The sequence below is a fragment of the Anticarsia gemmatalis genome, chromosome 12, assembly GCF_050436995.1.
Source record: "Anticarsia gemmatalis isolate Benzon Research Colony breed Stoneville strain chromosome 12, ilAntGemm2 primary, whole genome shotgun sequence".
NCBI classification, from domain to species: domain Eukaryota; kingdom Metazoa; phylum Arthropoda; class Insecta; order Lepidoptera; family Erebidae; genus Anticarsia; species Anticarsia gemmatalis.
Genome location: NC_134756.1, coordinates 10,405,768 through 10,432,057, shown reverse-complemented (window position 1 = coordinate 10,432,057; position 26,290 = coordinate 10,405,768).

The window sequence follows — 26,290 nt, the reverse complement described above, 5'->3', positions numbered from 1 at the left end:
AAGTGTGATTTTATTTATTTTTCGTGTCTTATTTCTGTTACGTACTTTTCGTTATTAGCCTTTATAATAAAGTAGTGCATATGCTGATTCACAAATTAATTTATTGTTTTTTGTTTGTCGAGTGTATTTAAGATAGTTGCTACACAAGTTGTTAAAATTGATTCCATTTGTAGATCCGATAAACAGTGGCTAACATTTTCAATCACACTTTTTTGTATTGTCATGGATATTATTACCTTTTTTAAAATTTGATTGGTAGAAATGCCTCTTTCAAATGTTGCAGTATATTGTGCATATTCTTTCCTAAATCTTTGTATATTCAAAAGGCATGTCAAAAAGCTACTTTCATCGTACATATTAACCCACGTGTCGTGTGTAAGGTGCATCAATCCGACTCGCAGACGTGGTAATTATGTGTCATACTCGCTAAAGGGGTGCTTTGCCCTCAGATCGTACTCATTGTTGCGGTCTGCTGTCGATATTTGTGTGTAAGTTTGTGTGTGTGTGATTTTAGTTATTGTCAGAGTGTGTGTGTGTGTGTGTGTGCGTGTATGTCTAATTTTTTACAAAATATGTTTAACTTTTGGTAAAGAACGCAAATGATAAGTGCATTCTAGATGTGTTATTAACATGAATATTTGAAGTTATAAAAGAGTCTTGTTTCTGCGATGTCTGAAAAAAAAATACAAATTATAAATTCAAAAGAAATTGCTATCTCATCTGACTTTACAATAAGCCATTTTCAAAAAACAAAATTATTCCAAAATTATTTGAACCGTATAATTAGACATAAAAATCAAAATTTGACATCCCCTTTCCATCCTATCTCCAAACTCAATTAAAACGCGCGAACGAAACTTATGCACCCCTAAATCAAACATTTATTCAGAATCGAAACACCCTGTACAATGCACCCTGTGTAATGGGTGCACCGGATCATGGGCCTCGAACAATGAGCAATCAATGGCTAAATTAAACAACTGCCTTCGTATACCTATGCAAAGATGTGGAGAATCTAGAAGAGTCTATAAAAAGTGATAATTTGAAACGTTCAAGTGAGAAAAAATGGTCAATTTTTTCTGAATAGAATGTTGATTGAATTGGAAGTTTAACAATTTAAAGTTTGTGTATTTTAAGAGTTGCACATAGTTATAAAGATTGATTTAAACGAACGAGAATAGGCGAGATTTTATGTATGTGTGTATGTCAAAATAATTAAAAAGTAATATGAGACGACTCGACTGTTTTAACCATTACGTTATTGTCGATTCTTTGGTTTTGTAAAGAGAGATAGATCAAGAAACCCATATGAAATGTAATAAAAAATAAATATTTTAAACTGAAGCGGAGTAATTAAGACCTTACAACGCTCACCACGCTCAACTGTTCAAACCAACCACACTCACACCTTCCCTTTCACATCCAGTATGCTCTATACCCTCATTCTGCTCCTCCCCCTGTTTACTTAGCGTGAAGATGCTCCGTTGAGTGATCGGCTTATTTCGGCGTAGATAATTAAGTGACGTACAAAGGAAATGCACGAACATTACACTTTATTATGATGCTAAATAGAAATGACATGCGTTTTCAAGCATACCTAATACATATGTAGCGAAATGAATGTCTATTCAAATTGAGCGCTTCAATTTGGAATATTAAAAGGGGTTATTTTATGAAATTATGTAAGTATGTGTTATTTGGACCGTGTAGGTTGTGAATAGATTCTAATAAATGAATAGGATCTAATGTGCAGTTATGGCTCAGTGGTTTGATGGTAACAAGTGTAAATTTGTATCGTTAAGTCCGAACTCTGGGTGTCGATGACCTCTGCAGCGTAATTGAGTTAGCAAAAAGCATTTTTGTTAACCATTTGAATGTCCCACAGTCGAGTATAACATCGGTCATATTCAAGGATAGATTTAAATAAAGTATCGCATTCCTTTGAAGAACACATTGCAAAAAACTAAAACAAAACACATGGAAATAGAAAATTCTGAATAATATGAGACACCGATATTTTTTATAAATCTGGTTGTTTGAATCTCGTAGTTAGTTTAACAATCATATAACCAATTCGGAAGTTTCTTCGTCTGTTTGTCTTACTTTCAAACCTCAACAGCTGGAGTAACTTGGATGAAACACAAAGATATAACAAAGCCATATAATAATGTCTTCATAAAAGCGTAGACAAGTAAAATAAAAACATTTAGAGTCGCCAGCTCTAGCTAGTTATGTCAAAGCTCAATTCAGCTATAATAACAAAATCAACAAGTCAACGCACTTAAGTGTAGTCACAGAGCAGTCGTCAATTCGATCACAAAACGTCCTGCGATCGCAGTATCGATATTTCGCGATGTACCGAACATTCCACTGTAGTTTCTTTAAGTTTACGATGTACTACTGCGCACTCGTAAACCGAATCCTCAAAGGAAACTAACAAACTCAATGGCGGGCTACTTAAACTTTGATCTTGGAAAAAATTACAAAATCTTTTGAGAAGGTGATATAATAAATTCCATATCTCTCTCTATGGAGAAGCTTGGGATTCCATGTGTCCTTCAAAGTGCTAAAATATCACTTAGTCTGTTTATCAATAGATTGTCCACGGTGAAGGTTACTTGATTATAATCGTGATAAATGAGTGGAATATGCACAGTCTATGTATTATTAAAATCACATAAAGCTCAATGTTCGTTATAATATCCTATTTGAATTGTTAGAAGACTATATAAAATTCTATCTCACAAACTCAATATTAACAAAGTTATATTCCCATAATGTCGAGCGTATTTCTTATCTAATTGTTACTGAGATTAACGTAATAAGAAATATGCCTATTTAAGATTACGTTGTACGATCTGGAAATTGATCATCATATACAGTATCAGTCGAAAAAATCATACAGCTCAACGGCAGTCACTGCAAGCCTATTTTCCTTAAATCCCTACATATAAGACACACAAACGGTCTTTTTACAGTAGGTTATCGCTTTTCTTTCTTTAATCCCCTAATAATTGCTTAAGTCCCCAGTCGCCATATTCCTATTAAACAACAATAAGTTACATGGACGTAAGTCGAGCAAAGACGTTCAGTGTTCTCCGGCGCACGAGTATAAAATAAATGCCATAAAACTTATATTAACTGACTCTGTTACATGGTATAGTGAACATGCTTACCGATGGTTAAGCTGATAGGAAACGAGATTTGTTAGTTTTGTGATAGTTCGTGTATTATTTTTCATGCTTTAGAGAGACTTGGTGAGTATATTGAATGCATTGCTGATATAAAATCTCTTTCTTCAATGAAAGCTTCAGTAACATTTATGCGCGAGGTGCCACGAAATCGCGTGAAATTTGGGAAATTTAAAAAGAGGTTTAGGAGTCAATTTTAGAAAAAATAGTAAGCCTTGATCCAAATGTTTAATTCGTACATTTTGGTGGTTGAGCCGAGGAAGCGTGCTGACATATAAAACATTCAAGCATACACACATAATGACTTTTATATTTATATTTCAAGTAAGAAATATGCATTTAGTCATACCAATAGAGAGTCTAAAATAAAAATCCTTTCTAGAACATATTCACCTTTACTTCCACCATAATGACTTCATCAACACAATACAATCAACATAAACATGACTGTGAGGTATAAAAGTTTTAATTATTACTCATTAGTTGTGTGGCCATAACTCTACTGTTATCAAACTTCCATGACAGCGGGTAATAATAATATAATTTATGAATGTATGCGGTGTTTAGCTGCATCCGTTTGTTAAATGAGTCAATTTTCTAAAGATTTTTAGTTTGGAGCTAGTTTTTTCTTTCAAACTGATGTTTTAGGCTTGTTATTAATAATATTAAAGATAAACAATACAAAACGGATTGCCGTTCTCTCAATTCGTGTCATCCATACTTCCATGTTTATATAAATGCAGAAGTTTGTCAGTCTGACTGCCTCCGTGGCGCAGTGGTTTAAGGTCGCCACGCCGATACCACTGCAACGGGAGGTCGTGGGTTCGATTCCCACACGGGACAATTATTTGTGCGATCCACAAATAATTGTTTCGGGTCTGGTAGTGCTTTGTGTCCGTTGTTTGTATGTTTGTAAAAGTCCCCGCGACACAAGAGCAATTCTTAGTGCGGGAGTTGTCTTTTCTTAAAAAAAAAAAAAAAAAAAGTCTGCTACACTTTCATAGCCAGGCTACTAAACCTGTTTTGATGAAATCTTGCATGGAGACACTTGAAGACCTGAGGCCAATAATAAGCATAAAACTTGTCTTCAAAACCAACTTCTAAACGTCTATTTTTACTGTTCTTAAATCAGGCAGGGTCAAAGTCGCATAATCTGCTTATAACTTATATCCTGGGAATAGCAACCAAGTATTTTATAAAAAATCCTTATAAAAATTAATAAGAATAAAACATATTGAACTCCACACGGCATTTATCTTCGTGAAGCAGCAAACTCGGTGTTATTAAGACTTCAGTGCCACTGACACTTCGAATTCTCTTTGAACGTTGTAATAAGCAATTTCCTTTCGTTTATACTGACTGTCAATTATCTTGTGCACTATTAATATTTTACTGTTTTGTGTGATTATGATTTTTACTTGTATAACTAAATGTTAATATAAAAATTCATACTTATACACTAATATGTTTGTCTCTAACGCTTTTGTGAACTTAACTGCTGAATCCATTCACTTAAAATTTAGCTTGAAAATCGACAATATCGGGAATCTCAACAATCATTTTTATTTTACTCAAGCAAAGCTAAATCAATAGTTCATTAAAATTAATTTAATTGACCCGTGCGATTGGCTTGTCTTTTGGCTTGTATGTATCTTTTTAAATTTAGTTGAGAGTTTGTTGAGTTTAGAGTTCTTGACAAATTGCTATTGACAAATTAGCTATGAGGAAAAAAATATCCAACAAAAGCGCAAAAAATATTAAAATCGCTACTTTCATAGGAGACAATCATAGTTGGACTAAATTGCGATTTCCCCATTTGAGTCTTATTAGTTGGTGGATTAAGTAGCATGTCCAACACTGGCTAGTTAGTAGTCTTGATTAGACATACTAACAAGCTAATTTTAATCTTGGACAATTACTGCTAATGTTTGCGCAAAATTCACAGCAAGAGCACGAGTGTACCCATTTAGTTGTCTACGGAACGTAGCGTTACCACTACATTACCTGCTACGATTCGTACCTTGCTCGTATTGTCTACGACATTCGTAGCTGCTACGCTTTGTACAGGAGCAATGACTAAAATATATTTTATCTTGCATTGGTTAGTATGTATCTTAGAACAAACATGTAGAATAAATATGTACTATTTTTTATAAATAAAATAGACTACAGCCGTACCAGTTCCGCAGTAAGCGTGCTTAACTTTGTGTATGGCAAAACGTGGTTGTATTTGAACAGCTTTTAGTTTAGGTTTATTTGGTGAATAAATAGGTGGGATACTATTATAATTATGAAATTAACCAAAAATCCGTTCAAACGAAAAATCCTTTGTGTTGTTAACACGTATTTACACAAATTCACACAATTTTGAATAAAAATTTCATTTAAAATTTCTAGTACAACACACGGAAACAACTCACTAGCCCAGTCAATATTGTTTGAACTGTTTATCATTTTACGCATCTAGGTAGTAAATACCACCGTTGAGTTATTATCCAGTAATGCAGGCTAAATGTTCGCGCTTCTTCTTTATGTTTGTAACTCACGCACGTGTGGGGCAAAGATTATGTGTTTGTGGAGAGGCGACATATTTTTAAAGGATTTTTTTTTGCTGATAATTATATTGAATTAGTATGTGAATATTATCATGATGAATAAAGATCTCAAAGCCATTTTTGAACGGCTAAGTGAACTCAATACCTAACCCTTCCCTTAGTTCCTTAGATAGTTAGTCGGAGATCAGAGCAGCGTAGGACAGTAATGGGTTTATTTTTGTTTTATATAGACCCTTTGAATGGATGCTGATTTGCCGCCAAGCAGGAAAAAAAAATTTAATTGGTGTGTAATGTTTGCCAATCAATTTGGTAAATAATATTATAGTATGTTATCTATGTATTTTGAGGTGTTTTTCAATTATTTTGATACAAATATATTATTTAACAATATGTTATTAAACAATATTTATAGATAATTAAGTCACGCAAACAATATTAATATATTTACTAACGTAATTATTAAATTCTCGTTTGTTTTTTTTTACGTTGTGACCAATAGCATACATTACATCACGCCTGTTATATCCGAAGGTGTAGGCAGAAGTGTATGTAAACTACCCAGATTTCTCCTTGAACAGTGTTATTTCCATGTAATAGGGGACTATCATTATCACGTATAATAATACACCATAACCACTGATTTAATAAAATAAAATTCAAAGTATATTGTTTTGTTTCAATCCGGTCGATAAAGAATTACTTAGTATTTATAACCCTAATATAATATGCATATCAATCCAAAAGCCGAAAAACTCATTGACATATTAATGTCAGTCACTTTAGGAGCAATAAAATAATATGGAGCGTATCAGCATTGAAAATAAACGATTTTTTCTGGATTATACCCCTTTGTTTCAACGCGAATGAGAAAATTATGCAAAATATCTTTATCTGCTTGCGTTCGAGTCCTATTAGGGAGTGAAAACAAATCCTGGAAAGTACCATCATGGATTTCTTTGTCAGCATTTTTGTAAGAGAATTTTCACTGAATTAAGCTCTTGTACTTGCTGTACTCATATCTGTAGTGTTATTATGAAGTTGTAGACTACTCGTAGGGATTAACTTTTGTTACCATATAACAGATTTTTAAAAGGAATAATTTGAAGACTTATACTGCATTTTTTCCTCTTTCACTATTTGTACAGCCTGAAGTTTTTATTGGGCATGATTTATGCATATAAAAAGCCGCTTAGGTTTCTCGACTCTCAAATAAGTACTAGTTTGTGCGTCAGATGACATTGACAGGATTTTTTTTGTTTACAGTCCCTAATATAATTATACCTCGATTTGAAATGTGTGAATAGTGAATATAGATAGCTCCATAGTTAATTATGAATATTGCTCCCAATTAACACGAATTATTTTTAAATCAAAATTATCAAGTGACTGTGACCTATTCTACAACATAGTCGAAGCTGCAGGCAGAAGTTAGTCTTTTTAATTTTCACTTCTATCAATGGACTAAGCGATGAATAAAAAATTTTAACGAATTTCGGCAATATTACCATCATTTTCTGTGAAAGTTCTCGGTTCAAAGTCACAAATTTCTGTAAACATATAACGATGTGCAGTCTAGAATTTTATTTGTGTTTATTTTACTTTTGCGTGTTTTTATTTGGAGATGTTCGTAGAACATAAAAAATGCTCTATTTATGAACACACTTTTAAGATAGTGTGATGATTTTATAGGTGTTTATCGTTTCCGACTAGAACATATTGTACAACCTTACAATTATAATTTTAACTTTACAAAAAACCTGCACGATTTTTTTTATCGAATTAATAAGGGGTTTTAAGTTTTGTCATCAGACGGACCACTGTTACACACCAATAATTAAACTATTTGACAAAAAAATGGTATTAATTTAAAGAAATCTCGTTATTTTTCTAAATGGTAGGTAATTGTAATTTTAACTGTGATTGGCTTCAATTTCCTTACAAACTTCCACTGTATGGCTACCTCTTTTAAATATTATTATACAAATTACTTATTTGAATAACTGTATATGTTATCTTTCTACTGCCTGTACGCAATACCATACGTATTCGTATGACAAATAGTCGTTCCGGCTTACTCTGGCCGTGTCGATATAAACAACGAGAATTTATCGTAGGCCTCACTACATTGACGTTTTATTGCTTTGAATAAGAGATGCTTGGAATAAATGTCTATAGGTGCCGGTAATGGATTTTAAGAGTTTGTACAAGGTCGTCAGAGAAGCCAGAAGACGTTTTTAGTAGCTGTATAATATACAATGAATGAAAAAAATTAGTAGAATTATTTTTTATTTGGCAATGGTTGGGTCTTAGTCGAAATAATGCATGCATAGGATTATATTCCCGACAATAGAAATAAGTGAACCGATTACTTCTCATTGTTCTGGCTCTAGTTGTAATTTGTGTTTTAAGCTACACTATGTTTTTGCGGAACTCGTTTTTGCGATAGGTAGAAAGGAGACATATTTACAGAGAGTGAAAATAAATCAAAGAACTTTAAAAATAAATTAACTATCACTACAGATTTCCTCACAGGAGCTCCCAGCCTGTAGGCATGAAACTAAAGTTATAAACCCACAAATCCTTATATTGTCCATTCTACACACTTATGTAAGACTACACATGCGAACGCCATAATAAAATGAATTTATGTCACCGAATGTCCGTGCCCGTTTGGGACGTATTGTAAATATCTAAAAATATGCTCTAGCTCTCGTGTTAACATAGTTTTGAAGGCGTTTTGGGGATATTATAGACAATATCTATAAAGTAGAGTATTTTAGCCAGCGTTTGCTTAAAAGTACGGTGTAAAACATTGACTAGATACAAAATATCGAATTTTGAATTATTTTAACCTTTTAGCGAGTTGCGAATTTCGTGATGGCAATCATGATCAAATTTTCATTCTTACCAGTTTTTAGAAACGACCTTGAAAATTAAATGAAATATTTATATCAGAAATCTTAAACAAAATATTGTTAAGAATACGTGATTTTTAAATGTATGATAATTTGACGGATAGTAATATAATACCGTCTTAAACATACAATTAAAACGGGTCACACCAATTGCTTAATAAAGTATATTATTATGTAATAGTCACGATAGTTTAAAACCGTAAAGATTCCTTATGTATAATGTGTATTCCAACCTTCCGCCCACATAAATACACGTAATAATACCAACAAACACATCTACACTCACCTTTACAGAAGCCTAGATACAAAAAAAAATATTTATCTCTCGTAATATCGGTTTCGTGAGTGTTTTCTACGAATTCAATAATACCTTCAGTAAATTTTCTATTACGATGCCAAATTGAAACAAGTTGTATTGGTTATTGTTGATCTTTGATCTTGATATATTGTTTTCTATACCTACAGGTATACTTATTGTACTGAGAATTTTGACAAATACAAAGAATGATCAAACTGTTTAATGTGGTGAGTACATACATCTGTCGGGTCATTGTTCTGCTTTGTGTTGTTGCTGTCTTGGTACAATTAAGAAGAAGATGATCAAATCACAGTCACCTTGGCGCAGTGGTTACGTTGATCGCCTTGCCACTACTAGTGCCTCGGGAGGTCGTGGATTCGATTGCCAGAGAAGCAATTTTTGTGTGATCCACAGATAATAGATTCGGGTCAGCTTGTACTTTCCGTCCATTGTTTGTACCAAGAGCCATCCTTGAAGCAGGAGTAACTTTATTTATAGCTAAAGTTGAAGCTATTTTTAGCACGCTTAGCGGAATCAATTACTTGAACAAAACAGTCGTAAGCCATCGTTATTGTAAAAAGAAACGTTGAATGCTAAAAATAAACATTCCGAATTGCTTTTAATAGAACAGTTTTGCAAAAACTGGTTCTATTAAAAGCCTATAATACCACAACCGTCTATAATTCCTAAAGCCATATGCACACACATTACTTACATTTGAAGGCACATAAAAAGGATCAACACAAAAATAACACAATTAATCCGGCCCTGGATTCCGTTATTATTGTAAGTTTAAAATGTTGCTGAATATTGGGGATGGACATACAAAGGGATCTCGTCTTCCGAATGACTGACTTTTGTATAACTTGTGTGGTACAAATTGTTGATTTAAGCGGGCTTGAAGCGTATTATAGACGTAAAAGTATTTTGTTTGAATTGTACCACAGTTTTCGGTTACAACTTTTTCATTTGCGTTGCATGTTAATTATGTAAATGACTACGGAAATATACAGGAGCACGCGTTATTCCTTGGAATGCAAGTATAATTCTCGTATTTTTTATATAATAAAGTTATCAGTATCGGTTATGAAGCATTGGTTTATTTCTATTTAACAAAACGCTGAAGTGAAACCTGAGAAAACAATGACAACGTGATGCATTACGCCGCGCGCCGTAGCTTTAAGTAACTAAAAAAAATATATGACGTAACAAAATTTTACACAAAATAATATTTAATTTTTAGATTTCCAATACAAGTATATTGCTAAGTCAAAACGTACCATTGTAATGCTTGTGTCCACATATTGTGCCAATATCCACAAAGTTAGCCTTTTACTCATCGCTTCTCTCGTATCACTTGCGGCAACAAACATAAGGGCATGTAACAATGCACCCCTGTTTCGCACGTGAGTAAGTCGCATCAATCAAAATGATTTATTTGCATTATATTACACTAACTTTGTACCGATTATTTTGATATCTTGCAATTCACTAAAACCTTTGTATATAGTGTAAACGTATACTGGTTCTATGTGTGTGTTTTTGAACAACGTGATATTTGATTCCTTGCTCGTGTAGTGCTTTTTTGTTGAGAAGGCGCTGCTTTTGTGAAATGTGATATAAAAGATTTTTTTGTTGCTGTTTAAGAACCCGCCTCCTTCGGTTAAAGATGAGATTTGGTAATTTTTTCAACAAATTGTGACCAAATCTATTATTATTTAGTAGACAGTTTAGCTATGCTCTTTTCAATCATGCTCTTAGGCTTGCTACACACATATTCGGTTCGGTTCGGCAATATATATCGAACAACAAAACCGATTCGAAATTGTGTTCATCTACGCATATTCGGTTTTGTTGCCCGGTTTAGTCGATTATTACATGCACAAAATAAAACAATAAGGTATGTAAGTCAAAATCTTAAAAATAAATATAGATATAGACATCTAAATTTATATATTTACGTAATTATTTCATCACCCGTAGTCTAAAACAACAATAGCCACGATTAGTGCGCTAAAAATAGACCTTGCCATAAATTTTCGAATAGATCGATGCTGTCAATTGTCAGTCTCCCGCTTCGTCTGGCTGATTATTTATTTACTAGTATAATATACTAAATATTGTAGAGCACTCATAGCCAGCGTTTACTGGTCGATAAATGATCACGACACACAGATAGATAGTTTGCTTATCAATATTTAAACTGAGCTTTTCGATACTTGTGAGAGTATGTTAAAAGTCGATTCCGGTGGTTGTCCGTTAGATAACAGCTGTCATATTATGCTAGGTACCCTTAGGCAGACTTTTTTGTTTTTTTTTTGCAATCAGTCCTAGAACTATAAGCGGATTTGATGAACGGTGATTTGTTTAAACTTAGTAATTAAAAAGATATGAACTTAACGGTTTAGTATTTTTTTTAAATAGATTTTTATTAGAATAGCTTCCGCACATGATTCTGGCTGAGTGATAAAAAATTTATAAAATATTAATTTGGATTAAAACTGTGTATGTTAAATTTTATTTAAAGCCTAACCTAGGTATTGTTTTGGATGTTTGGACATTTTCAGCCATTTAAAAAGAAAATAACATTTTCAATTTACGGAATTAATACGAATGTTTTGACGGTTCGTTTTATTTTATTTCAATGCGGTGTTTAATTTTTATGCTTTGAAGCTCAATAACTATCAAAGAGAAGTATCTAATCTGGGTTGTATTTTTATAACTGTGATACTTTGGCGTTCCATTGACTATTGCACTATAATATTATCAGAGGATGAAATACCATTAAATGTAACCTTCTTCAAAACGTCAAGAATTTTATAAGATTTTTAATCGTTCTTTTTTATTATTTTTACGTTTAATAGTTCCAATATTAAATACCTGCTTGTGAAACTAAATTCACATTACCTAGCGGGTGAATCGTAATTTAATAAATATCAATAAAACAGAGTGAATTCAGCAAGAAATTTTAATGGATCCATATCTTTTCTTCCGCATATCTATGATACTAAATCTATGAGCTAACCATGAATCGTTTTGGTCACCACTGCACTACGTAGCAGTTCTTTTACACACAACATAATAAAATTCTCCACACCAAATTCACGTTAAACCGGACTGTACAAAGATTAATCTGGCGATCAGATTACACCTATTGTCTGCGACTGTACTACACCGTGTACACTCGAGCACAATAGTTGTCACTACAATTATTGTGAAGTTACATTGTTTATTTGAATAGGGACTGTTGCAACGTATTGATTAGTGTTTCGATAAAGTATGAAAGGCGAATTTGAAAACTTGAAATTGTCATGTAACGGTTTATAGGCAAACTATACTTCTTACATTAAATATAAATAGTTGTAAGTTGTTGCAAGGAATTTAGTATATTGAAATTCCTCTTTATTATGTTAGTATTATTTGAGGATGTGTCTTGTCGTCTCAGACAAGGATATGAATTAAAGTATGTAGGCTTTCTTGCAAATTCTCCGCTACGACGGTTTCGTTTTAGCTTACCTTGTAAACTTAAAAACATTGTAATGCATTAAATAGCAACGATATATAAGTCTAAGATAAAAAAAATATATTTGAAAATTAATATATTTTTTAATATTTAATGACAGATAAGGTATTAAACCTTAAGCTTCTCAACATTTCACATTAAAATTAATCAAACTGAAATTTAAAACTACAGTAATATTCTATAACGTAATATATTATTCTATTTTATGTACTGAAAACCACGCAACGAGAGCCTTTAATTAATATAATTAAATAATATGGACAATTGTATTACCTATTTCATAGAATTCGCATAAATAACTATATTTCCGTGTAACATTGGACTATAGTACCAAAATATGAAATTATAGTTCGAATACAGTTCACAAAGTATAGCTTTCAATGTAGATTAATATAAATAGTTTGTTGCAATATAGTAATGTATTGAGTGAATGTAAAATTTCAGTTAGTTATTAGTTATGAAATGATATAGATGGTGTTAGATGAAAAAAAAAAGATAATTGATGAAGAAGTCTATATAATAATATGCATAATATGTTTTTATTAAAAAAAAAATATTACGGAGACTGCCTCGTACGGACTTAGGAATTTGACAATAAACTTAAAAATCAAGTTTTTTTTAATTTTTTTGTACCGACGATATACTATAAATGTAGAATTAGTTCTCCATTTTATTTTGATACAACATTATCTACAGGTTATCTTGCGTGCATACATCGGCGCGTGTTGTAATTGCCTACAATCTAACACTTATACATAAAAGCTTTGTACTTCAGTAGAACACGTAGTTCATTAATCTACAATTTAACCTCGGCCAGCCGAAGGTCAACAAAACCATTATCCGAACCCAGAATACCAAGACAAAAATTAATTCTCAAACATTCCAATCCAGAACCAAATCAATAAACTCTAAACCGAATCTATCACGAATGCCATCAATACAGGCGCATGGCGGTCCAATTTCAAAAATTTCAACCAATATCTGCCACAACATTTTACAAATCCAAATATTTGCGAAATACCGCAGTACGGCCATCGCAAATACCGCAAACGGATCGGGCTAGGGGCAAGGTGGCCGCACACTGTGACGTAACATGCCTGGAATGCTTCACAACTGACAATGCGTGGAAGGTCGTTGTTTAATATGAGTTTTCGAAGGTTGTTAAGCTTGTATTGTGGATTAGTTTGAGTAATTTTGCAACTGTTTTAAGTGTTTTTCTTTTCTATTTCTTAATGAAATGACAGTATAATAAAAAAAAATCACACAGCTTGCTAAATCCATACAGGACGGTATATTCTGTACTAACGTACCTAAAACTAGTAATTACAATATTTTATTTACTATGTAGTAAATAGTCAGTGGCATCTTTTAAGAAATGCACACAACCACTCTTGTACCACAATAACTATCCAAACATTTGACCTAAAAAAGTAACACAATAACAATGGCAAAATAAAAAGAGGAACGATTCAAAAGGAAGATATTTTAGCTAAATCAGTAGGGAAATAAATATACTTTGGGCTGCAATAAATAACACATGTATATGATGGCACGCACGCGAGATCATCCATCAAACAAGTGAGGAAAATATTAAATGCAATTGTTTGTCTGAAGGAAAATCAAGTGAGAAAATTGGGTGGTACATTAGGTGTTTTTATAAGGAGGGTCTTAATTTATAACTAAGAAACGCAATAGAGATGTGAGATCTTTGAGAACAGCGTTCTATAGTGTCGCCAAACTGATTACGATTTGAGACAACAAAAAGATTTTGTAGTTTGACAAATAGAGCATTACATTATTTAATATCTGTCTACACCTTGGAACAGGTCGTAATTTTCATTTAATAATAAGGTATATTTATTTTTGCAAATTACCCGGACTTTTTGTAACATTAGACATAATGAAATAGTCTTCTATTATAAGAATAAAATAGTTTCATCATTAAGGATAATGTAGAAGATCGTTTGAATCAATCAAAAAATGACATAATAATATAGATTCATCCAAAATATCCTCACTTACAGATTTAAACCTAACATGGTAGAGTTTTTCAAAGGTATACTAAACAATAAAACCATATTTTTTCAAAAATGTATATTATTCTTAACGTATTATCATAACTGAAACCGGTTTAAAATCATAAACATAACTGTAATCTTACATAACAACATTTCCACGAACCAAAATCCTAAAATAGAACTCTAGGTTGTAAATTAATTACTGCAAAGCCCAAAGCCTAACCAAGTCACTCGGGTATGAATGTATGAAATTCCTAGAAGGCAAGGGACCTAGGAACACAGTACCTACAATAATAGTCTCAGTTGTTCAAGGAAGGTGGATAATAAGATTATTTGGATGTCATGCAGTTTCATAGTTCAAGGAAATATGATATTTGAAATATCATGTTATTTGATTTACTAACAATACAAATGGTATTGGGAATTGGGATTATAGATGTTTGGTTTTGATTTGTAATCCTGTATATCTAGTTATGAAACTATAATTATTTGGGAGTATTGTTTGGTGTGTTATGTAGTCGTAAGACTTAATTCATTTGCAGTATTTTGGCGGGCCACTGACAGACCTTTTTTACTTACGGATGGTTCATGGGGCAAAAAAAAACAACCCAAATTTATAATTACTGAATCCTTTGGATGCTAAAGTCACTTATTTTCATGCGCACAACGACATATATGAAATTTATTACAAATAAATACATGATTTAAAAACCAAATGAGTGCAGATTAGAATAATAAAGAATTAATGAATTATAAAAGTTCAGACATTAAAAATTCTACACTATATATATATATTACTATACATTGAAAATCAGAAATAGCTATCCAATAATTCATTTTTTTTTAAATAAATAGACTCTTACTGCTACAGTTCAATGTAACAGCAACCTTTTACTCCATTTACTAAAGTATCTTTCGCTAGTAACGTTGTATGGGCACTCATTCGATTCTCACTTGTTGCAGATTACTGCAAATTACTTTTTCCAGTTCGGAATTACAGTTTGTGATGAGAACTTCCTAGAAAATACATGGGTAGCGATTATTTGAGTTGTTTTGTTAGTCGTCATAGGAAGTGGAGTTTTCTCTTTTCGGAGAAAGTATGTTGTTCTTTTCAAAGCAATTATATCTGTTGTGTTTATGCATTTTGTGTTGTTTTCACCTTTCACGATTACGAACTCGACTAATAATGCTGTCGCTTCAAGCAGACCAAGGTCTAAAATGCCACACATATAAGGCAATGAGTTGTTAGGCATAAGCCTATTTGTTTTAAAATATAAAACATGTTAACTATATATAGATTGCAGATCGGATTCAAAGTTGCAAACGAATGTACAGCGCGGCAGCGTAGTGGCTTTCGAATGGTCGTCATATAAGATATGTGATAGCCCCCCTGGTTTGATCGGCAAAGATGAGTGCACAACCAATAGTACCAGTAGGAAAGGCAGTGAACAAAGTTGTAATAAGTACATTAGTTACATTGGTTCTGTTGTTTATCATAGTATGATTATATTTGACAGCCCAACTCAGAGGGGCTATCACGTATCTCAATTGACTACTATTTGAAAGCAACTATGCTGTACATTGTTTTCTCCCTTAGAATATAGTGAATAGTGATTAATACGTTATGTTAAAGCAGCAATGTACTGCGTAGTGACCATCAATTTGACGTACACTAGCTGTCAACTGTGATACGTGCTAAGCTAAAGATACTACTTAGATCGTAAAAATAAAGTTTTTATAATTTTTGTATAAAAAATATTTACTGAAAATATAACTTAAAAGAGAACAGATGACTTTATTCCCAGAGATATCTTAAAAAACATATTATATAAAAGATCTTTGGTCTTGTTAAAGTTTGACAATTTTGTGTTCTCGTATGTTATTGTACATATTACTTTGAATTCACTTTGAAGAATATTTGTGATCATTTTGTTATGTTCCAGACGTTTTTACTTGACAAAGCAAAACAGTATAAAAGTGTACACACATACCTAAATACGAGTACATACATTCATAATACCTACATTATACAAAAACACGCCTTTTTCCTAGGAAGGCAGAGACAAAAAAATATATTAGCGTAAAATTTTGTATAACATTTATTTTATTAGTTGCAGTTCTAACATACGTATAAAGTTATAATATGACTTTTTAATGCTAAAAATATATCTGACATTTTTTACTTCTTTTTCGTAGATACATAATATACCTAGTATTTATGGCCATAACCAAGCCCCTTTAACATTGAAATCCCTTTAAACATGGATCAGTTATAGAAACAGCAGATACGCTTTTTAAAATAATCGCAAAATAATAATTAAGCGTATCAAAACTTGACATAGTTAAAATTATACTTTAAATAAACCTTCCTCTTACTTCTAGGAAATATAGAACAAAGAAATTATAATTAAATGTCAGAAAGTTGATGTCTTAAGAAACGTTCAGATAAGAATTTCTTACTAACTGAGACATTATTTAGATAAGAACAATTAAAAGTAATTTAATAATAAAGTATTTTAATTGTACTGAATTACCAAAATAAGCTTTAGATTTTAAAGTGGCCCTATTTATGTGATGGCAGATTCGAAATAATGATAGCTTCCAACTTAATGAAACAAATACACTTACGTCAATGTTATTTAAAAGTGGTAATAGCAAATCAAGCAAAATTGTCTTTAACACGTAACACCAAACAGTCCTATCGAAAACTAATATACTGTTTTTGTTATATCATACAAGATGTGCAGAAATTTACCTAATGTTTGCATTATGTCTACCTATTTGTATAATGATTTCTTTATCTTCAGAGGAAAAATGACGAAAAATCAAAATGAACATCAGCCACTCACATCGTTATTGCATTAAAAGTGTTAACCTTAAACAAATTATCTCTCAAGTCTGTAACTCCAAAAAGTCTTAACGTAAACGAGTATATACAAGTTACGTTTTACATTAACTCATACAAGTTGTGCAGAGATTTACCTAAAAACAGTTAATTCAAACCGACACAGTTTGAAACTGGGGCAGCAGTTGCGTAACGTGTAACTATGTTGAAGTTTTCAATATTTCACTGCACTTTTTTGCTGGAATAGTAGTAATAGAGCAAAGGGTTTGGTTGTATTGTTGTTTGTTTTATCTCTTTGGACATAGACGATTCGAAAACCCCGACTTCTGAAAAACTACAAGTGTTTTTCGGAAGTTGGGTTCGAAGAAAGAAAAAAAAATGTGTATTCCCATCATCATCGGATATATTCATCGAATACCTGCTTCCTAATAAAGGGAAATATAAACTCCACTGTAAACAGAGTCTTAAAAAATATTCAGTTTAACAAAACAATTGCTATACATATGTGACGACAATCTAGCAAACCAAGTTAAAATACACGTATAATATTATTATAAATAACATAAAAAATATACCAGAGAACCAAATCAAACACAGTGTAACACAATCAAAACTAAATACTTATTTTAAATACTGCCAGCACTTATGTATCGTATTGCCTTACGATCGAAAAAATACAATTGTACTGAGTTTATTGCGTGATGCCGATGAGAAGAGCTAGCAAAAAAGTCGGAACCACTCTTACAAAGTAAAAAAAGAACTGTAACCAAAAATAAACTGAATACATCGACAGTATAGTATGACATAAATAATCCGCACTGGACAGTATTGGACAGTGTCCCTAATTCTCATAAATCGAAATATCCGGCGAGCCACATCGAACGGGTTCCGTGATAACGCGTATTTATGATGATCACGCTTCGACCGTGAAAGAAATTTGAAACTGACGAACTATTTTGGTTTAAGTTGTGGTCAGTTTTCATCGACGTTTGTTTGTCGTCCTGTTACGTAAAATTGCTAAACCGATTTTGTTTAATTAAAGGGAATAATAGATTATATTTTCTATACTCACCAGCTTCTACTTTAAGCGAAAACTAAATAAGGATCAGTAAAATAGAAAATGATTTGTCGTTGTTAAAAAGTTGTAATTTGCCGTGGATGTTTATGGCAATTATTAGGTTTATTTTGAAAAGTTAACTAGTTTTAATCTGCTCGATAACATCATGCGATCATAGCAACGTTTGCTAAAAATGTGATAGCAATATTTTAAAATCTATAAAATATCTATTTAATTTGGTGCTGCATTGAAAGTATGCATATTGACAAATCATAAACATTACCTTTATTGCTATCCATATTTTAAATCCTCATGAAATATTAAAGGCGTAACGTATACAGAACAACACACGTTCCTTTCAAACAAGTTTTTATTAAACTTCACTAATAATCCGATAGAACCACTATTAAAGTTTATTTCGAACATTTATTAAAGTTCACCCATTGCTTTAATATCATATTACTGAAGACCAAACATAGCAGACAATGAAACACCATGGGAGATTTTTCTCATAATAATCTCTTTATCAAAAGAACCATAACACCATGAACCTCTATTATAATATACACCACGCGATTATCAACTTTACGAGCATATAAATAAGGTGCAAAATAGCATTAGGGGTAGTCCTAACATTAACATAATTTCATAACTAGGGGTGAACATATTTCTAATAGCATATTTTGATTTTTTTATAGGTCTCTTTGTTAAGAATTCGCATTAATGTGTGGGATAAGACCCGTCCGATTATGACCGCGCCGTCACATTATGACTAAGTTTCTCAACATTGTGTCTTGTAAAATAGAAAATCCTGTCATTCGTACCTTTATTATAGACTAGAGGCCGCCCGCAACTTCATCCGCGTGGAACTCTTCCCGTGTAAATCCCGATTCCTCGAGAACTCCGGGATAAAAAGTAGCCTTCGTGTTATTCTGGGTCTTCAGCTACCTACATATGTATATACCAAATGTCATCGTAATCGGTTCAGTAGTATTTGCGTAAAAAAGTAACAAACATTTATATATTCTCACAAACTTTCGCATTTATAATATTAGTAGGATGCAAACACAATTAATGTATAATAGAATACGGGAATTAACGCGAACACGCATTTTACCTTAAAATGCCTAACGTTTCGGCGCAGGTTGCACTCGCCGTGGTCCCAGGCAGACTTCCAGTCTGCCTGGGACCACGGCGAGTGCAACCTGCGCCGAAACGTTAGGCATTTTAAGGTAAAATGCGTGTTCGCGTTAATTCCCGTATTCTATTATACATTAAACATGCAACGCGAGAGTTTAAAAGTTATGATTGCAAACACAATTGTTGATGACCTTTTTTACTTCATTAAATGAGAACCCTGATCTAAACGTGTACTGTACTATGTTATAGAAATATTAGCCTAAAAGCAGTTAAAGTAGGGGTTGACGCGAAACGCAGCAGTGCGTATCATAATTATGATTTTATTCTTCAAGTTAATTATTTTGAACACATTAAATTCAAATTAAAATGATTAATATTATCACTCAATTAATATTAATATATCAATATGTCAAAGCACAATTTATAAATAAATCAACTAGTTATCGTTGACATGATCAGCTTACAAATAGATACCAATGAATTTATGTTAAGACTCTAGGGACACAAAAACAATACACTAATATTGTAACAAAATTATTTCATTGTCTTTATTATAATATACACGAAGCTCATGTGTAATATGGGTGAAATAAAATAAATATACTGTGCTCATTTAAAGAAAAGGAATCCTATGTTCTAACCCGAATCTCTAACTATCTACATACCAAATTTCATTAAATTCGGTTTTGCCGATTTAGCTGTGAGAGTGCAACCGACAAACAACATTTCGTATTATTAATATCATTATCAAATTTTTAAGTGTTCCAACATACTTAATACCTACTTATTGTTACTGGATAGATATTGAATATAGTAGGTAAAAACTTAACCAAACTTAAAAAAAAATCAACCACTTAAGAATTCAAACAAAATCTTTGAGAGCCACTGCCCATCAACATTGATGGTTGTGAGTGGTCGTTAATACACTGGGGAAGTTTCCGGTTACTATTGAAGGGTGTTATTAAAGTACCTATTCTGTTTTGTATTGATTTGTTGAGATCGTCCAACTGTTGTACGATTTTGCGGGAAAAGCGTAATTTTTGTTGTTGATTTCCAATTATTGGTTTGACAGTTCTGGGACATGTGGTCTTATAACATAGTAACATAAGAGTAATAATTAAATCCAGTGTCAAAATACTTTCATTTTAATGATTTTTTTTTCCTTCGAACAACTTATTCATGATCAAGGAAAATGTTACACAATATTTTATCGTTACATCGGAAGCGCGATTGTCTACAAACAAGACTATCGAGAATCGAGAGTTTGATACTTTTAAATATAATGCAAAATTAGTTCCAACAGCGCCCACTAGAGGCGCTGAACAAGTTTTGTACAGAATGTTTCGGTAGCTAGCCGGTTGTCGATTGTTTATAGTAGTAGGAAACCATCAATATTTAAAATTTTCAAATATAATACAACCTACGAGTATGAAACTTGATACTAAGTATTGAATATTATTAAAGAAGGATTAATACGTGCATTGTAAAGTAGGTACCTGTAGAAACTAATGAATAAATAAATTTATAAGTAGGTATCACTACGTTTCGATTTTAATTAGTCTTAAATAACAAAGTTCCACGTATTTATCAAACAAAACAGAATCTAAATTATCATGAGGATGCATTATTTCATCTTGTACCACAGCACGCGGTGCAAAGACGACAAATTACTTCTACAATGCAGCTACTTGCATTCATTAATCTGAATTAAAAGTACATTTAAATAAATCTTAGCGCAAATTACAATATAGATATCTAATATTTTTTATTTTGAATTAGCTGAAAAAGTGAACAATACATTTTATCCATAGATTTTTTATCGATTGTTAAACATGTTTTCGGACAAATTGTTTTTGTGGAATTAAGCTAGCTTGGTATCTATGAGGTGAAAGTGGTTTAAAAATGATCCTATGTTTAAAAAAAATGAGTTAGAAGTATTATGTATGTGATTTCTGGTTATTGTCTTATGTCTTATTACATGACAGTTTTTTGAGGTGTTGCATTTATAAGTTTCGTTTAAACGATCTTAAATGCTTTATCAACCTTTGAAGATACTTATTCCTTTCTCTAAATACTAGAAAACATTATCTCTCAGAAGTACTCCAGACACCTAACAAAAACTAACACAGGAATTCTTACAAACACCTTGAATAAAAGGCTTAAGAAAACAATAACATTTCTGCTCAAGTAAAAAATACAATGACAACTTTTGAAGTGGCACACAATAAGGTTCATGTTTAGTTATAAAAGCTCTCAAAAGACAATACGTTTACAGTTTTGCAGTTTGTTTTGCCGACAGGTAGAAGTTGCATTATGAAGTGTTGGGAGTTAGTTCCAGCGGCTATGACCGGTGTTTACTTCCAGGAAGAAATCGAGTGAATGGTATATTTAATATTCTTCGAAGTATAGTATTTGTAGTTTTGTGATGGTACTACGTACTAATATACTATGTGGTGTATTTCCAATAGCATGGTGGCAAAAAAGAAGGTTATCATAGGTTTCTGATATACTGTTATAATCTATACTATCTATACTAATACTATAAAGCTGAAAAGTTTGTTTGTTTGTTTGTTTGTTTGAACGCCCTAATCTCAGGAACTACTGGTCCGATTTGAAAAATTCTTTCAGTGTTAGATAGTCCATTTATCGAGGAAGGCTATAGGCTATATATCATCACGCTACAACCAATAAGAGCAGAGTAGCAATAAAAACTGTTACAAAAACGGGGAAAATTTTGACCCATTCTATATTATGTGACGCAAGCGAAGTTGCGTGGGTCAGCTAGTATAATATAAACAATAAGATAAACAACATAATAATATATTTGCATACACATCAAATAATCTGTTCGACAATTTTCTTTCGTCTTTACATTCAGATCACCTAATAATACGAAGGAAAAAAACATTTAGAAGAATAATAAAAAAGCCGTTATAGAATACATACGTCATCATTACACGTAACACACATAAAGCAAAAAAATCCTTTGTCAACACACTATTAAATAGCACATCACCTTGACTTCTCAATAAAGACCTACAATCATACCCATACTCCAATAATAAATCTTACAATATATTTAGAATACAATAAGTCAACAATCTCTGCTGTAGGTCCCCTCTTACAAACATACAAACAAAAACTTGTGCTGAACCAATAACACAGTTACTATAAATAAACACTTCTAAAAATAAGGGCAAATGTAACAAAAGGCAAAAATGGCCTTGCGAATAGTACAGGGTGATTTAAAATTGGCATTTTTCTATTTTGGACATACCACTGTCTCGGTGGTCTAGCAGTATTCGCTATTTGCTCGTGTTATAGGAATGATGCAGTGCTGTTTAGGTTTTTTCACGAAACCATGGTGATTCTCGTTTAGAAACTGGAAAATTGTCCTCTATAATGATAGGAATAATTTTTACTCATAAATATACACTATCGCTTTGTAGCCAATTAATATTTGGACTTTAGGCCAATTTTGTAATAAATGCAAAGCAGAAATTGCTTTGATAATTGATATGGAAAAGGTAATCACGATTACGGGTTTATTACTCACACCGACAAGCAATAGTATGTTTGGGTTTTACTTAGTAACGCTTTCTAGTAGTAATACAAGGACGATTTCTTGGCTCTTTACTCATGGTATATATTGAAGACTCCAGCATGAAATTAAAACTCACCTGTAAGTACAAATAGACCTAACTAAATAGAAAGTCCGTTGACAAAGCCACCCCATCTCCTCGGCCGTTAATCCTGAACTACTATTAAAGGTTCATTGTTCTCACACAATAAGAAGTGTACTTCTTAGAAGGATGCTCATAAAACCGGCGTTAAGATCTTATTATAGAACATTTAAAAGACAAAAGACTTGCCTCTTTACTGCGTGTAAATATCTAAAATGTTCTGTATCGCGGTTCTCGCTAAGATATACGCAGCAATTTGAATAGATCCAAGTTCCTGTACTTTTGAAGACAATGAGAGATTTGTTTGCGTGTTTTTGTTTTATGCTTGTTTTTCAACTGGAATTACCACTTCACTGTCAAGAGGTTTAAGTGGCTGTAAGCATTTTGAGAGGCCATTGACAGCATTTTCTGCAAAGATACAATGATTCAACATAATTAAATTTCTTGTTTACTGTTGTCAGCGATTCAGAATTTCAGGTGGATTAAAGCGAGGCCTCAGTTAAACAAGGTTCTAAAGATTCTCTACTACTATCGACTCTCGACAACCGCTAGTTACCGAAAAATTTCTAATTAAAATATTTTTAGCTTCCTACCGGGCTCCGTAAGAACTATTTAGAGAGTACATTTTAAATGTCAATCTCTCGATACTCGAAGGTACGGACTGTAGAAAATTGCGCTACGGATTACAATTATTACTGCACAAATTGTTAAAATAAATTCTATTGGACGAATTTTGCTGTCGTAAGTCTGTAAACTAATATTTCGTTGTTCCATTTAAACCTAAAGGGAAATGAAGGTGTGAATGTATGATAATTGCTACTGAGTGATGATGTCATAATGATTCATAGCCTGAACTGGAATACCGAGCGTTAACGAGTTCGATCGATAGATAGACGAGTCGATAGGTAGTAGTTTAAGTTTTTGTCAGTTTGAACTTATAACCGATTTACTGACCATTTAGACTTCTATCAAAATTACAACTTTTTTTAATATTAAACCTTTAGTTTAGGCCTTTTTGTTTAACAAGGGCCCAGCCTACCTAATGTCTAGAGGCAGTTTATGCATACTATTTTAAACATTTAAATTATCAATTGTAAAAGGAATAAGAAATAAATAATTTGAGTTTTACGTATATACAAACATTCATAAATAAATAAAAACACGTATTTTCCCTACAGGGGTAGACAGAGACCGTAGATCATATTCTTCTATTTAAAGAATAAAACATTGAGACGACTTTTACTATACTTTAAAATTCTTGTAAAACGTGACTTGGACGTATCTAAAGAGTACTAAATTCTTGTGAACATTTCAACTTGTAGCCTTTGACCTACAAGCTCACAAATTCTAGGTGTGCGTGATCGTGCGCTCAGTTTGCTGCTAAAGAATAAATTTAGCGTAAAACTCTGTAAATCCTTACAATATTTTCTATGAGACTCGGATGACCTTTTTAAAGTACGTGTCAAAGAACATATGCTATCTACTTTGAGCTATCATTTTAAGTTGCGCTCACCGGACCGTAAACGAGCTGTAAGTTAAGCAATTCATGGCGCGGTCATTGTTTAGACGGGTGGCCGCTTTTTGGTATTTGAACTGAGCGTATTCTTGCTACAGGACATGTAAAAGTCGGTACAGGCTGTTGTCAAATACGATAGCAGAAGACAGATCAAGCTTTATCTTTTATAGTGGCTTATGATATAATAAAATGAAAAAAGAGCAAAAAATACGTTTTATATTCGTATTATACATCATTCTTGGAGACTATTACTATATATCAAATGAAATTTTAATACTTATACGACGCTAATATATTGACCAGTAACTGCAACTAATATTCGCGTACAGATTACTGCAAACGCTGTGAGTCTGCGCACGAAACTTCGTTACTACTAATAAAGCTTAGCGAAGTTTCGCCCACTGTAATACTACGGGCCAGTGTTCGTTCTTTTTGCTACAAAACCTGTCAGTTGGACTGTCGAATATGATTGATCGTGTCTTGTTTTTTTTTCACAAATAATCGCAATATCAGACTTTAGACAGAAGTTTTAGTCATATAGGTATAATATGATGATGAAATGTTATAGATAATGTATTCTATAACATTTCTAAAGCTTCGGTCTAAAGTCTCATATTGTGAACTAACACTTCTGTCTCTGTCTAATTTCTATACTAATTATGAGAAGTATGTATGCATGATTATTCCTTCTTACACACAATACTGCTGTATTGATTCTGATAAAATTTTGCTGAACGATGGATTCTATCCCGGGAAAGACGTACTTATATTACTTAGATAAACAGTGTTTTACAAAAATGAATATCTAGCTCGTTGTAACATAACAGTCTTTTACTGTTTGATATTTTCTAAAGTAAATAATTATAGTCTATCCTCAATAACTGCATTCAATGAGACGTGGCCAACGACTAACGTAGAAAGGAAAACAAAATGGATTCAATTATTTAGACAGTATTAGTGCAGCTGCAACATAATATAAAACTTATTGAAATTTCTATTCTATAATTCTGATAATTCGAAAGATAGAGATAATGAAATTTGGCCAAAATGGTCTTTGTTTCAGAACATCTACCCCTGCTTTAGCGACGAGAGTAGGAACACCACACAATTGTTGGAACTTTCTGAATTTAATTCGAGGTGAGGTTATGTTGTGTTAGTATTCACCACATATAAATAAACTAATTCTATAATCATAATGAAAATAAGAGTGTAGGCAAATGCAAAAATATATATTTAACCTCGAGAAATAAGCTTCTTCTGATTAGCTGACTAGCAAACTGAACTAGGTGTGACGCTTTTAACTGTCTTTGTCCAAGACAAAATGGTACAGAAAGGTACAGAGCCCCAGGCTGTTAAAATATATAGATCCAGAATTATTTCCCTCAAAACCGGAAAAAACTATAATCCAACTGAAGTCTCAGTGAGCTAAATACTATTATTTCTTACTATATATGGTACATGTTAAACAACAATAGAACGTCACTTTCTCATAGGTTCTCCATTTATTATATTGTGGCATCAAAGTGGACACAAAAAATCGTTGGCCAAA